General features: G+C 45.2%; 1 long non-coding RNA gene across 1 annotated transcript in view; it reads left to right on the top strand.

The window, feature by feature from the left end:
* Positions 1-10,072: 10,072 nt before the first annotated feature.
* Positions 10,073-14,163, top strand: part of LOC116084696 — a 44,821-nt gene continuing 40,730 nt past the window's right edge. Inside the window, exons 1-2 of the long non-coding RNA XR_004116227.1 lie at positions 10,073-10,369; positions 11,298-11,444. This is a non-coding gene — a long non-coding RNA (uncharacterized LOC116084696). The remainder of the gene's footprint in view (positions 10,370-11,297; positions 11,445-14,163) is intronic.

The raw sequence follows: 14,163 nt of genomic DNA, 5'->3' as shown, positions 1-14,163 counted from the left end.
AAGCATAGAAGGCTTGTAAAGTTGACTCCAAATGGATCATGTGTATCTACAAACTCTTAAAACCCAGCATTTGGATGAGCTGCTTGGAGATGGATCAGTAACACATGGAGCATATTTTCTCTAAACTGCGCGTGGGCCTCTGAAACTAAGGGAAACGAGCCTGCCTGCTCCGCTTGGGAGCTAGGGATCGCCGAACAATTGAAGTGTCAGCACATGTTCCCTAGGCAGAAGAGTCTTTGGCCCATTCCTTCACTCTCATTTCCCTCCCTGGGAGACCTGTTAAGGGAGAAAGGAAATGAGGAATTGATGGGGAAGGCAAAGGGTGTGGAGAGAGTCTTCAGAAGGTAGACTACGAACTTGGGGATTATAGTCATGTGGACAAATGGAGAATCTGGGAGGAAGCTCAAACTGTCTCAAAATTGGTATCTGCACCAGGATCTTTTGGCTTGTCTCTCAATGATTCAGGCTGTGTTCCTTCTGGGCTGGCCATGGATTTTGCAAATGAGTATGCACATCATGTAGAAACTATTTGTGTCCCGGAGTGGCCAGAGCACGTATGGGTGATTGGAGCCATGCAGACGTTTCCGTGAAGCCTGGTGATGTGCAGGCTGTGCTGCCATGCGTTGTTGCTTGCCTGGTGTCTGACTCATGGCGTGTTATTTTCCACCTGTTTACTTAACATGATGTCTGCTGGCTAAGTTCTGATCTGAAGACCACAAATGGCACTTTGAGATCAACTCAACTTTTGACACGTGGCCAAGATAAGATCCCATATGTTTAAGGTTAATAACCATCTGGTATCTAAAAGGCCAGGAGAATCGAGGATGTGTGGGAAGCACACTGAAGGTAATCTCTGATGACTTTCCAGATCTATCCAAGAGCTCATGGCTCCTCACTGACATCTTACGTTGTGACTCACCCTAATGTGCAACCATCTGTCCAAATGTCCATCTATGACTGGACACTGAGTTCCCTCAGGATAATCTGGTTCTTTTTTGTTGCTGGATGGGAAGCAATGTGATTGGTAGGATGGCACTAGACCAGGCTGAGCTTGCAAAGCTCAGCTGGTCTTCCAAAGCTAGGAGAGTCACTGTGTCCTGATCTTCACTATGATGACTCCAAAAGGTTCGATTGGCTTTACCAGTCTCCTGGGTCAGAGGTCTGGGTTTATTCATTTCCTGTGAGCCTGCAGATTTCAAAGTCCGAGTTCTCACTTTATCCCAGTAAATAACTGCAGCAGGAAGGCTACTCTGCACTCAAAGTGTCATGGAACTTATGCCATGTCATCATTTTATAAGGCCTTATTGAGGGAAGCATCTAAGAGAAGACACACCTATCTGGGATGTTATGGGGAGGGATATAGGCTTTGCATGAGAAGCAAGAGAATGAGAGGTGACCTCCAGTCTACTCTCTAGCTCTGCAGCACAGATTGCTGCCTGGTGGAGCTTCAGAAAGGAGGAAGCAAATCATCCCACCAGGGGCATCTTCTCATGTAAGAGAGTAACTCAAACATAGAGTAACCACAATGCTTACTGGTGTTGGTGGAGGGGCAGGGAAGGGCCATTCTTAAACTTATGTATTGCTGTACTTTGAAGTTATAGCGAATGTCCTTTGTTAACAAGGCAGAGGGAACTTAAAATAGCACATATACAGGCAGAGTTTGGAGTAGATGATTGTGGACTGGGGGATTTGACTCAGGTCAGCAAAGGCTTAGGCAAAGAGGATGTTGATGGTGACGGGAAGAGTTGTCAAGCAGGTTGGAGAAGAGCACTTCACCATGGCATAGAGAGTATGGGTCCCCATGAAGAGACAGGGAAGCTAATGTCAACTCTTGGTGGTTGGTGTACTCAAGCAGTCAGAGCGGGAAGGAAAGAGAAGCTAAATCTTGCTCCTGGCAGTTATGTGGCAGCTTCAGTTTCTAACCTGAAGGTTGTGGCAAAAGATAATCAAGCCAAGGGCTTCCAGGGGCTGCCACAGGCTCTGTGCTCAAGTTTTAGAATTTTAGATTTTGTTGAGGGATACAGAAGATGCTTGGGGCTGCGAGGCTAGAATCAGCAGACATATTCAGTTGGTACTCACTTCAACGTGGTTAAAGAAGCCAACGAGGAGGCATAGGATTTGCTGATGATCTATGGGAGGAGCAACTGTAGTGTGGTGGCCCCCAGTAGCATCTGCACTCCTTTAAAGCTCCTCTAAGCCTCATCTCCCCACTGTGGAGAAGGTGCCCAGTGGGATCTCATCAGACCATCAATCTCCATTAAGTTTATCATTGTCTTGAAGAGAGCAGGCAGGGTATGGAAAAGCCACCTGATGGAAGGCTGTGACCCTAGACTGGAAAGTAGAGCTAATTGACCTTGGAAAATCAAACAGAAGCCATCACTGGTGTTTCAGCTCCTGGGTGCTTGTACACATCTCTTAGTCATGCTTCTACCTCATTGCCAACAATGGAGATGCCAGGGGAGGCATTTGCTGACTCTTCCAGCCAGTGGAACTATACAGAGACGTGGCAGATGTCTCTTCATTAGCATATGCTCTTTCACACACTCTGCAGTGGAAGAGAGGGCAGTCTGAGAGACACTGGAGTTTACAGTACGTGAGACCTTCCCTTCTTAGTTCAGTACAGAACTATTTCATTCATTTAATTGAGATATAGTTGATAAATAAAATGTATATATCTAAGGTATATAATGCACTAATATATAACTCAGTGTTTTTTGAAGCACATTGTGAGGGTAATGCCCAAAACGCACTGAATAGACTGATTAGCTTCACTCTCATTTCATATAACACTTTTTATTCCTGTTTCTTGCATCCTAACAATGGAGCACAATCCTAAGTCAATTGCTTGGGTTTAAATCCCTTTTATTAGTTAGGTCACTATAGTGGCCATCCATGGTTGCCAACATTACTACATCTGGAATAAACTACACTCCCCAGATGGAGGACATACCTGTAATCCAGATCTTGAGGCTAGAAGACACAGGCTTCTGACTGGGATCTTGACATGGAGATCTTGAGGCATAGTGCCCATGAAAAGTTTAGGCCCAGGCAAGGCAGTACACATCTTTAATCCCAGGAGACTGAGGCAAGATCTCTGAATTCAAGGTCAGCCTGGACAAAGCAAGTTCCAGATCCAGGTGTGGTGGTGCACACCTTTAATCTGGGCCACGCCTTCTTCTGGAGGCCTATATAAGGTCATTGGAAGAAGGAAGGCACTCTGCCTGCTTGCACTTACTTGCCAGCACATCTGTTGGAGCCTACTTCTTCCGGATTCCAGCTTATACAGAAGAGCAGCTGAAACAACTAGCCTTGTAGCCTGAGCAACTACTAGATTTTTCTATTTCCTATTTGCAGCTAGCCACTGTTGGGTGACTTGGACTATAGGCTGTAAGTCATTGCAATAAATTCCCTTAATAGATCTAGATATTCCACAAGTTCTGTGATTCTAGAGAACCCTGACTAGTACAGTCACCTTGGTAAATCTCTGTTGGAAGACCGTGCTATTAAGGTAGTGGTCCACCATGTCCAGATAGCTCACCGAGCTTGGCGCAAAAATGGAGGACTCCCTTTCTTACTGGGGCTTCCTGTTCTCTGCCTGATCTTATCTGGAGAGTGTCTCTAAGCACAGGTGCCTGGCCTTATCTAGAGGATGACCCTGCTCTAAATTTCCTGCAAGTGCTGCATGGTTCAGCACATAAATCCCATTCATCCATTTCCACCATATGGTCAGTAGGTACTGTGTTAAGACCAATCAGCCCTTCCCCTCTATAACCCCCCAAATCTCCGAGAGGCCCAGACCAACTACATCTTGAGTTCATGCTCCATCTTAGAGAGGCTGACCTAAGGTTGAACTGGAGTTAAATACCAGGCTTGTACCTAACACTGGTCTCCAGATTACTTCCTAACAATTGGGAAGAAAGCAGAAGTTACAGCTGTACCTGAAGATATTGATTTATGAAAGTTTGCAGTTTGGCTCTCAGCACCAGCCAATCATTTTAAAGGGCAACACATTTCATAATAGCCCACCAATCAGAGGTGTGTCAAGCTGGATGACCCCTGGCTTGTTTGTTTGCTTGAAACTGGGCTGGGGGCTTTACTCTCCTGTCCTGCTGCGTCAGTGACAACAGTGTGGCTCAAGATCAAGTTCTTATAAAGACCCTTGAGCGATCGCATTGCTATCTGCTCATTGATGGTCTTCTGGGATTCACAAAACAGACACAACATTTCTGAGGAAAGTCACACAGCCTATGGCCAGATTATAGGTTCCACTTCCTCTCTCAATAAGAACCTGCTCAGAAAGCTCCTGGAATTCCTCTTCATGTAAATGAAACATTCCCAGCACCTCTGTTCTAGCCAATGATGTACGCTCACCCTGGGAATCTCTACCCACTCCCTAAGATCTGAATAGCCCTTGGCCACCCCAATGAAGTTGAGCTATCGCACTGAAGCTGATCCTGGAAGTCATTCCATTGTACTCATGGCTGTCTGAATCCTGCCCCTCTCTCTCCCACTATGTTCCCCTTACTCTCCTAGGCTGGCGACCTCTTAGAAAGGGGAGACCCACAAATCTCTACCGCCATTTCCCTTTGGCTGGTTTTACATATGCTTGGGGGCCTTTTATTCTACTGGTAACTCTTGTTATTGAATACAGAATAAATACTTCAGAACTACCTTTGAAAATTTTCAACTGTATTTTCTTATTGCAGTAAAAATATCCTTCTTCTAGAAGGAAGACAATGTCAGAGCCATGCTAGATGTTTTATTTGGTTAGAAATTTGACAGTACAAAACTGAATTTGGTCCTAGAGAGCTTCTATACAAGCTTTTACACAGTAAACTGAAACCTAACTTAGCCTGCGAACCAACTGAAGTCTTTCTAGGAGTATATACATGTAACCATAGTTAAGCTGTTGCCAAGCTTCTGTCAATCATAGGTAGTCAAATGTTTAAGTGATATTCAAATATGGCATCCTCCAAGCCATAGCCATTTGTCTGCCTCTACTTCTCATGGCTTTATGCCCTTCCCAGTTTTCTGTCCACAGATACTTTCCTCCCATAAGATAAGCAAGATTAGCTTGCTCTGTTTCTGAGAGTGCCTGATTCATGTCTCCTTCTTCCCTGGATTAAACATTATAAAATTAATTTGTCCTAAGTTTTTCCTTATATAGTAGCATTCTATTTGCATAGAAATTTACCATTATCAGTGTGCTACAGCATTTAACAAATGTCCACCAGGCTGGGGTTGGTGAGTCAGAGAGCTTGGTCACTGTTAGTATGCATGCATATTTGTGTATGTCTGGGAATTTGCATGTGAGGGCCGGTATTCAATAACAAGAGTCACTATTAGAATCTATGGCCTGAGGATATGTGAAACCAGTCAATGGGGAATGGAAGCAGAGGTGACATAATTAATAAAGGAAATTGAAAGCAAAGCAATTGACTTAGGCTTGTGAAAGCTCCATTGTTAGGATGTGCAATTTTTGGAAAGATGAATACCTGGCCTTGCAGAACTGACCCTAGCTGTTGTAGGCAGAGTAACCGGTACAGTATCTAACATATGTAAAATCAGGTTTGGATTATGACTGTTATACTCTAACATCTGGGTAATGAGGAAACTGTTCTGAATGGTTGCTGATGTAAGACTGAGTGTGCTGGGGGAGGGAGTGTGCACACGAAGCTTTGTGAATCTCTGTTTCACTCATTCTGAACCATCTTATCAAAGCTTTTGGACTGCTTTTCATTTTCCACCCAAGCTGCACAGCATGATCTTTGAAGTATGTCTCTTGGCAAGACCTCATATAACCTTCACTGTATGTGTGCCTTGGGGCCACGTGCCATGCTGAGTCATTTCTTGAGCTCTTGCCTGACTCCTTCATTCTTTAAGTATCTACCCTACATTGCTGTCAGTCGGCATCCTTCTGTCAGCACTGGCCTTGGCGCTCTTGAGGACCAGGACCAGGTGGACAGGTTCCTTAGCCAGTGGCTTTTGGACACAGGCCCCATGGTGTGAATTATACAGGCTCGTTCATACCCTGAGACCCCCTGCTCTGGAAACCTCCTGAAGAGTGTCAGAGGGTAGACTGGTGGGCCAGGTACATGTATATATGGAACAGCTTCAGAAGAAGGTGGGGGTAAAAAAACAAGGGAAACATGGCTTGCTGCCATGCAGGGGACCAGAAAGAGTGTGACTTGTATCCTTGGAAGCACAGTTAGAACCTACTGTGTCCAAATAGTCCTAAGAAAGAGTACACTGGAAAATATTTCAGGACATGAATGGTTTGCAGGGCTTCCAATTTAGAAGGGAACTGTAGGAAGCCCTTGGTCATTGAAAAGGTAGGAAAAGAAGAAGGTGTGTGTCGGGGGATTGGTGTGGGGATCATTGTGGTAGCACCATGCACAATGCTACAAGCCCAACCTCCTGGATCTGCTGAATGTCCCAAGAGCCTGGACATTGATGTTAGGATTCCCATTTCACAGATGAGGAAGGTAAGGTAGAAGACACTCAACAACTGCCCTAAACTCACAAAAGCAGCTGACATACAGAACCTGAATTAGAAATGCCGGAGTTCTTATCCAACACACTGATACTCCAGCATGTTGGAGTGGAGAATGGACACAAGAGAATAACCACAAGGACAATGTCACAGGATTAGGAATGAAGCCTTCAGACTGAGGTTGCCTGGTGTCCTGATCACACAGACCTGGATCTCCTTCCACTGAGCCTGATCCTGCCCTCTGAGAGAACGTGCAGTGAGAATTGCATGTGGCAATCCCCAGAGACAGCCTTAGGCAGAGTCAGAAGCCCTCAGAGGAGACTTCCAAACCTCCAGAGCTGTGAGAGAACAGATTGCTACTATTCAGGCTGTGGTAGCTGAGCAGACCAGCGCGAACATGCTATGGCTGTGTGGGGAACGTCAGTCTGAGGAACGGGTACAGAAGCGGGCCATCAAAGTACCTCAGAACTCTGGGGTAGTTCTGTTTCTGAGACACCTAGTCACCTCTGTTGCCTCGACATACGCAGGTCTGTGTGATGCAGGAAAGAGAAACCCATCACTAGAAAAAAAAATGCTTTCATCGTCTTGTCCAAAACTTTAATCAAATACTGCCCTGATTCTCAGGGAGACACAATAGGTCAGAGACACAGTAGTGCAAGATTTTTCAAGCCCATGTTTTCCACGAGGACTCAACAGCACAGACTCAAAGTCATCTGCTCTGCGTCTGGAGAGCATCGTAGTGGTAGTGGCTTCCTGAGGGATTTCGTGGATCTCCCAATGACCTTTAACTTATCTGTGTAACTTGTTTATAAAAAAAGCTACGGAAGGTCAAGAAGAGTTTAGTTTTTGAATCAATGCCCAGACTTACAGAGACTACACCATTAATCGGCAGGAATAATCTCTCAACAGAACCTCCCATTTTCCAAACACTGATACTTAGTTCAAAATTATTATCTGTCTGTCTGTCTAACATCTAGCTAGCCAGCTATTATCTATCCATTTGTCTATCTATCTATCTGTCTGTCTATCTATGTATCTCTCTATCATCTACCTACCTACCTATCATCTAGTGATAATCTATCACCTATGTATATATCGTCCATATCTATCAATCTCTCTTTGTCCCTTGACTTTCTAAAGAACTGTCAATAAAGAAATACAGAAATGAGAGTTTTTATAATATCATGAAAATAGGGACAGAACATACAGGCAGACAGAAGAAAATGAAAATGATACAGTCCTTGAGAGTTTGGTGCAAGAATAAAGCTGATAGGAGATGCAGTGCAGAGAAGAGGGAAGGAGCACAGGCAGCAGACATTCCAGTCCTTGGCTGCAAACAGGAAACTGGAAAATGGTATTTTGGAAATGAAGATAAAGGCACAGCTCCAAGAATGCTTTAAAGACATAAAACTAAAAGACTAAAAATCAATACGATGTACATGGCTTAAACCCTTTTAAAATGAGGGATGGTGAGTGACACAGCTGACAGTTGGCAGGTCTAGAAAGAGGGCTTGGAGTGCATTATCTGCAGCTAAGAGAGGTGTGTTATGGCCAGGAAGAGGAAAAGCAGAAACTGGAACGCTGTCATGTGTGCGGAGAAAGAGGGTGGGGAGGGGGGATGTTTTCCAAACTTTCAACATTGTTTGGGTTTTACCATTATAAGTCTCATTGTAATGGGGTTGAGTCACTAGAAGGAAGATATACTCCATATACATATATATATGTATATATATATATATATATATACACACACACACATATATACATGTATATAATATATACATTATGTATAATGTATATATATGTATATATACACACATATATGTATATATATGTATATATGTGTATGTATATATATGTATATATATATGCATATATATACACACATATATATATGTACATATACATACACACATATACGTACACACATACATACAGGCTTGGAAAACTCACAAGCTCATTCATTAATTATCTTATACATAGCCTTCTGGGATGAAGACTTTAGGCAAGTATATCTTCCTCAGGTCAGATGGTGACCATATCATGAGAATATAGCCTTGGCCCAAACAGCTATGTACTGAAGTGGTGTGTCACTTCTAAGACAAACCAACTAACCTCAAATTTAAGTTGAAGTTTTATAGATAATCCTCATCCTAAGAGACTTGTATCATGTGTGGCTGTGTATGCTCATGTGAGTGCAGGTGCCCTTCAGTGCCTGTGAAGGCCAAAAGTGTCAGATCCCCTAGACAGAGCCGGAGTCACAAGCTGTTGTGAGCTGCCTCATCTGTGTGCTTGGAACGAAGCCCAGGTCCTCTGCTAAAGCAGGATGCATTCCTAACCACGCAGCAATCTCCTTGGCCCCCCAAATACTGCCTCAAATAAACCGTTTTGCTAAACATTGGCCAGGGATGCACCATGGTTCCATGATTGATTTTTGTTGTGGTCATTTGCTGAATTCATTTGATTTGAATGGTGTCAGGACAGAAACTACTGTGTCCATTTAGTAAACAATTTATATATTAGGAATTGTAATATGCAGATCTGAAATCTTTTTTTGGTTTTGTTTTTTGTTTAATGAAAGACTGTGCTCTCACTCTCGCTCTTGCAGGGCACCTAAAACTTACAAGAAACCATCACTCCAGTGCAAGCTGGCTCTGTTATATCATCACATTCATCCAGCCTGGGAAGCTGCCTTAGAGGAGAAACCAATGGACTTGCCCTAGGCTTTTACTCACTATCCTTCATGTCCTCTTTAAAACGTTCTCAGGTGGTAGCTGTACACGGTGGAATTTTAATCAGCCTTAAAGAGAAGGAGCAGGGCTACTTGGTAGAAAAATGAAGCAACCAGAGGTCATCATGTTAAGTGAAGTGTATTGTAGTTTTTTTTTTAAGCCAAGTGTATGTTTTATAGAGTAGTATGGTGAAGTGGAAGGGGTACCTTAGTGGGCCCATGTTGAGGTGTTTCCCCACACCAAGGTACCAGCCATATGATGGGTATAGAATAGAATAAAATTGATTTGGGGACATGGGAAGGGGAGGTGAGAAGGGAGTACAGGCAGAGAAAGAGAGGGGACAGAGAAGGACAGAGGGGGAGAGAGGAAGAGAGAATAAAGAGAAGAGGAGAGGCTGGCCAGGAATACTTGGAGAGAGGGGGAAGGGAAGAGAGGGAGAGAAAATGGGCAGAAGAGTGAGGGGGACCAAACAGTGTCTTCTTTTTATTGAATATTTTATTTATTTACATTTTGAATGTTATCCCCTTTTCCGGCTTCCCACTGGAAACCTCCTATTCTATCCCCACTTCCCCTGCTTCTATGAGGGTCTTCCCTCACCCACCCACTCACTCCTGCCTCCCCACCCTGGCATTCCCCTACACTGGGGCATCAAGCCTCCAAAGGACCAAGGACTTCTCCTTCCATTGTGAGCTGCCGGACAAGGCCATCCTCTGCTACATATGTGGCTGGAGCCATGGTCACTCCATGTGTACTCTTTGGTTGGTGGTTTAGTCCCTGAAAGGCTATCCAAACAGTCTCTTTTATAGCAAGTCAGGCCTACCTGGCTGTTGCTAGGTAACTGTTGGGCAGAGTATAGAAGGAATGCCAATGAGTGAGCCAGCACAGAAAGACAAACTCACATGTTTCATGTTCAGAATCTAGATTTAAAAATCTATACTTATTCATAAACATATACATATATATGTGCACATGAGACATAAAAAACAAAGGTGAATGGAACAAGCACACGACAGCTTCAAGGTATCGGGTGGAAGAAGGTTTTGATTGTAAATACGAAGAAGAGCACAGCCAGAAACATCTGGAAGAGTCCAGATCAATGGGAAAAAATAGTAGACTAAACTTGGCCAGTAGACTGAACTGGGTGGTGAGGCTGAACAGGGGTGGGGGTGGGGGCTGGGTTAAGAGAGGAGTACAATGAGAGAGGTCCAAGAGGACTGAGAGAGAGCCAAGAACCAAGAGGAGAGGACCAGGAAAGTGTGTGGCTGAGATGGCAGGGTTATGTAGGAGTCAGAAGCTGGGTTAAGGGAAGTCCATGAGCTGGGGAAGTTTAGGATTGGGAGCATGAGAAGAGCTGAGAGAAGCTAAGATACCATGGTGGCCCTTGGCCTGCCTCTGTAACAGGTACTTGCTTACAGAGAAAGCCTGGAAGCTAGTTTGTGCTTTGATATGCTAAAAGGCACCCTGGGTTTCTTTTGGGCCTGACAAAGGGAGGCTTTGAGAGGGAACCCTCTTGGAGAAGGTGAGGTGGAGGAACAAGTGGGATAATAGGGAAAGAAAGACCAGACAAGACAAGGTTTTCTCAGGAGCAGACTGTAACAGGAAGGCAGAAGTCTTTTGAGGGGAGGAAGAAGTTCAGTAAAAGAAGGGGGGCAGGGGAGGGCAAGGAGGGGCAGAAATAGCTGCAAGGTGCAACTACCTACCTGTCTACAGACGGATGTAGACAAAGATACATGAAAACCTCTTAGTGAAAACCCTTATTTAGTATGATAAAAAAAGTGTGATCATCAAAGGATGCTAGATGACATTTGAACTTTGCTCTTCCTTACTTTGAAATGTCCACTATTGGTCACTCCATTCACCATATTTGCCTCCTAAAGGCAAGATTTGAGATGATGAATGTATTCATCACTAACATGACTGACATGGTTCAATCGCTCCACACTCAATTCATAAATCATAACTCTATTTTATATCTCATAACTGTATTTAATTATATTGTTTCAACTCACAATTAAAAATCAAATATTTAAAAAAGACAGCCAGACTCAGCTCTCGCCCCTCTTTTGGAACAGGGAACAAGTTGGGAGTTTCTGGCGATTTGTTCCTTTTCATCCTGAGATCTTGAGCTGTGGAGCTCTTGGCCTCGTTCTCAGGGGAGTGTTGAAGAATCCTTCCATGAAAACCTTTCACCCTCAGGAAACTGTGGGACCCAAATTAAGGTATGTGATTTTCAGTTTTTCCTGGATTGACTTTGTAAAAATTGAACAAATAGGGACACCTCATAAAAATACCAAGGAGCAACAAATGTCCGTTAAGCCTAAAGACAGAGCTTCAGAAGGGTTTACCGAGCAAACATCAGTCCCCAGGAGATGCCCTAATTGTGGGGAGTAATGCCTGGTTCCAGGAAACGTCCCTGGGAGGGTAGATCCCCCCCATCCCTCCTACATGCAATCTGTATCTCCCCCCTCACCTGGGGTATAAAGGTCAATGAGAACAAAAGACAATGGGCTCCACCAATGAGAGAGAACCAACTCATGCTGTAAACCTATGTACTGAAAGGTATAAAAAGTGTGTGTGCTTTTGTTCCTGGTCGTCTCCTTTGCTCTGAATGCGGGTCGACCCCAGTATGGTGGGTTCAGACTGAAGATTTGCCTGGTCTTTTCTGCACTTCCATCTGCTCCCCACGTATCTGGCAACTTCCACGTGCAACTGGTGCATCAGAGGTTTAGGGACAAGGCGAAGCAGTCACCTGAACAACAGAAAAAGAGCAGCTATAGTGGCTTGTTGCCCTTGGTACCACAGGGCCAAGTGAGGATGTAGCTTTCCTTTTTACCCACGATGACACCTGCTGAGGCCAGCCTTGCCTGCCCCCGGGAAGTCCCGGGACATCAGCCCCTGCAGACTTGCTCCCTTGCAGAGGCCTCAGTACTGCAACAGTTCAGACTGGCTCCCAGTGAACCCCAAGTGACCCCTCAGGGGCTTTATTTTCATTTCTTCTTGGCAGGATGTAACTTCCTGCTTCTAAGAAAAACATCTTTAAACAGAGCCATGAACCGGTTCCAGGGTGTCCCCCTCGTCCCCCGGCTCCAACGGAACACCATGATGAGCTGAATGGAGCTCATTGGAAGCACATGGTGCCTGTTTCCTTTCAAAGTCCCCAAGAGTCTCAGGCCTGGAGGAGGTGTGTGTTGGGGGCGGCGAGTGATAAATCATACTGCAAGTGTTATCTAGTCTTGTGTTTGAGAGAGGAGGCCAGGAGAAAGAGGAGGAGAAGCTGAGGGGGCGGAATGCACACAGGGAAGAGTGGGGAGCAAAGGCTGCCCAGGCCATCTACCACCATGAAGCCCAGGAGAGCAATAAGCCTAGTACCATTGATGACCTGTGTGGAAATAGCTTCAGAGCATGTCAAGGAGACAGTGCAGAGTCAAGCTTGGTGTGAGAATGCTAGCCAAGAGGCAGAGGACCCTTCTTCAGGGAGTAAGGCTGAGCTGTCCCTAGAGCTCTCTCTATGCTCCTCCCTCTGTAGACCAAGGAGGCCTGCATTTGTGTAAGCCTGGGAGAAATGTTCTAGTTGTCTTCCAGTCTTCTCTGGATACACAGGCAGATTCATGTTCAGCTCCCCACGTGCCAGAGACTGGGGAGCTTCACATGATATTTGAGCAGGGATTCAGCAAGCATACCAGGGTATAGTACAAAGGTGGGTCAGAGAGGAGCCTGTGAAATGAGGTGCTGAGAGCTCAGGAGCCCTGGGATGCCTGGAGAGAGGCATGGCCCTGCCTTTGGGCAAGTGAAGGTAGTTCGTTAACACTGGCTATAGAACCATCACAGCTGGGGCAAGCCAACGGCCTTGCTTACTATCCTGGCCTGGCTGTAGGTCAGGCGTAGAGTTGGTAACAAGAGTGTGCCAGTCCTTCGGAACTAAGACCCTTGCCATCTTGCAGAAGCAGCATCCTGCCTGGGAATTCTACAGACAGCTTCATGTTGGAAGAAGGGTGCTGACATGTATTCATGGACCCCTGGAATGGTGGCCATGGATCCTTCAATACATTAGATCGCCTCTTGCCATTCAACTGCCCCAGGCTTCCCAGGTCAGGTTCAGTCAAGACTGTTGTTCAAAGCCATGCACCAGTGAGCAGTCTAGAACTAAGAAGCTAGGAGGGTATGAGGAGAAGCAGAGATCTCTTGGGGGTGAAATGCTCACCCATATTGTGAGGGTGCTGCTGTCCCAGGGCCCCTAAAATGGGTTGCAAAGGCCTGGGAAGAGGGGTACAGTAACTAATAATAAATACAAGAAGGGCAAAATGCAATTGGTTCCTTACCTCCAAGAAAAGTCTCAGCAGACAGGGCACAATTCATTTTGACCATTTTCCCACTCATTCAGCAAATACTGAGAGCCTTCCAAGTGCTCGGTGAACAAGGGAAGAGTGGGGAGGGCTAGACTTTTTGGTGTAAAGCCAAAGCTGGTTTAGTCCTTTACTGACTTTGTGATCTCAGAGAGAGAGGCTTGAAGTCTCAGTGTTATCAACTATGGAACCAGCACAACCATCCCTCCTGGCAACAGTCCAGGCAAGTGTGGCTGCTCCTTCACCTGGACTCAGTTGCCTTTTGCACAGATGGACTCCTGAGACATGGTGACCCATGGGCAGAGTGTGATGGCATGTGTCTCTGAACTCATGCCATCCAGGACTGTATTTTATCCTCATATCTATTTTGAGATGCTAACAGGTTCCCTTGCCTCCTTGAGAGCCACATAGGAAGCAGAGGTGGACATGGTCAGAGTCAGCCATATCAGTCAAGGATGGGCAGCATGGAGGAACAGGGAGACAGTCAGAGGCTGGTAGCTATGGCAACCTCATTTGAAAGGTTGTGGGAAGCCAATGGCCCCAAGAAAAAAGCTGGAGTAGCCATTCTAATATCGAATAAAATCGACTTTCACCC

This window comes from Mastomys coucha, unplaced genomic scaffold (genome assembly GCF_008632895.1).
Source record: "Mastomys coucha isolate ucsf_1 unplaced genomic scaffold, UCSF_Mcou_1 pScaffold9, whole genome shotgun sequence".
Classification (NCBI taxonomy): domain Eukaryota; kingdom Metazoa; phylum Chordata; class Mammalia; order Rodentia; family Muridae; genus Mastomys; species Mastomys coucha.
Note: the sequence above shows the minus strand (reverse complement) of the source record. Positions and strands in the feature narration are given on the sequence as shown.